The 1,852-nt window shown below is 39.9% G+C and overlaps 1 non-coding gene across 1 annotated transcript; it reads left to right on the top strand.

Annotated features, from left to right (window-relative positions):
- The first annotated feature begins 718 nt into the window (after positions 1-718).
- TRNAH-GUG (transfer RNA histidin (anticodon GUG)) lies at positions 719-791 on the top strand. The gene has a single exon. It is a non-coding gene; the product is annotated as a tRNA-His (tRNA).
- Positions 792-1,852: the final 1,061 nt, after the last annotated feature.

The following is a 1,852-nucleotide window of genomic DNA, read 5'->3' as shown; positions in this document are numbered from 1 at the left end:
TCTACCATTTCGCCACTTTCGCTGGCTGTTGTATGGATATTGATTAAGATTTAGGAAAAAAAATCATGTTATAGAAGAAAACAAGCCTTCGTTCAAAACAATCCGCTACTAAATGAAACTAAACTAAATAATAACAATTACACCCATTGGGAATAATAATAATAATGAGCTGATAAAGATTCAAATCTTTTCCTTTCATCTCAGCTGGCTTCGTATATGCTAAGCATATTCGGTTACTTGGTTCCTTAATAGACGGATATGAACTAATGAAAGAGTGAAAAGGTTGGACAACGAGAAAGAAACATAGATAAATGAAAACCAGCTACAAAATGCGGCAAAAATTTTATGTCTTGATAAGATATTTAGGGCTTGACCAAATTAAAGCAAGCTCCATAAATAAAGCGCAACTGGGTGGTTTCAAAAAAGGATTGGATTAAGCAGGCCAGGTAAGGAAAATTCCTATTGTACATTTCCTTTGATGAGAGCTTTGTTTGCTCACTTGGTGAAAATGGTAGACACGATAGACTCAAAATCTGTTCCATTATGGGTTATCGGTTCAAGTCCGATAGTGAGCATATTTGCCTATTAAGATGGGTAGATAAGAGAAACGAAAGCTCTGTCTCATTTTAACCGATTCTCCTTTTATATTTAGTCAAATCGATCCCAGACTTGCTTGGGCCTATATTGGATCTAAAGGAGCTTGCAAAGAGCCCCGAGGGCGAGTATAACTTAATAGGTTAGAGTGTCAGATTGTGAATCTGAAAACACGGGTTCAAATCCCGTTACTTGCCAAAAACATACTATTTCGACGCGCTTGACTGCTATCAGCAAACGATACAAACAGTTATAAATATCAAAAACAGACGGAAACCATTGTTTGTAGCTCAAGGAAGGCTGGCTTTGTTTGGGAAACTATTGTTTGTAGCTAAAGGAAGGGCCATTGTATTAGCTTGACTCGGGATTGTTAAATATGAAATCATTATGGCCTTGTTCTTTCTTTCGTTTCGTTAGTTTCGGGTGGCCAAGGTCACCTCCAACTAGGTAACATAATGGCAATGTGTTGGTCCTGGAATGACGGTTCGACTCCGTCCCTAGTTTTTTTCACGAAAGTGGTTTGGTCGAGGGTTTGCCCTTTTTCCTTTCCCTCCACCTCGGCAACCATCACACGGCGGCTTAGCAGCTAGAGTCTCGTGGTGAAGAACCCACTTAGCTGCAGCATAACGAGCTTTAGTATGGTAGGCGGTATTGATATTAATTTTGCCAATCTAATACGTGGCTTTACATAAGACACCATGCCTTAGCCTCCCGTGTTGACAATACTTGAATAGCCCCAAGTAGTAAATACTGCATAGTAGGGGTGATAGTATACTGCTTTGTAGGACCCCGAAGGATACTTAAAGCCTTGCTTTGGATTGAAGGGAGCTGCCATTGGACTGAGATATATCGCAGGTACCTCCCCTACCCGGCCCGTCACAGGGAAAACTATAACCAAATTCCTTTTTATCTGGCATGAGTTTGGAACCACGCACATCTAAAGCACCTTTCACTAGAATCAACGTGTGTAAACCCAAAGCAATAGCGTGGTGAACCTCCGGGTCCAATACTGAAAAATAATGAGTTACTATTATTATTAATAGCATCTAACCAACCGGGTAACCATAAGCTCTGACCAGCTTTTAATGCTGGGCTATCTGTCGAGGATAGAAGTACGTCAAAACCATACGAGACTTTACTTTTAACAAATTTCATTTCTTTTCGTTTCCATTCCTTTAGCCGGCCAAAGGTCTTTTTGATATGATCCCAAAAATGCCTATAATCTTAACAATGCCCAAAGACTTTCTGATAGCAAAAA

The sequence above is a fragment of the Lygodium microphyllum genome, unplaced genomic scaffold, assembly GCF_053477565.2.
Source record: "Lygodium microphyllum isolate KBCC unplaced genomic scaffold, Lygodium_microphyllum_v1.1.10 scaffold_42, whole genome shotgun sequence".
Taxonomy (NCBI): domain Eukaryota; kingdom Viridiplantae; phylum Streptophyta; class Polypodiopsida; order Schizaeales; family Lygodiaceae; genus Lygodium; species Lygodium microphyllum.
This window is presented reverse-complemented; position numbering and strand designations above follow the sequence as displayed.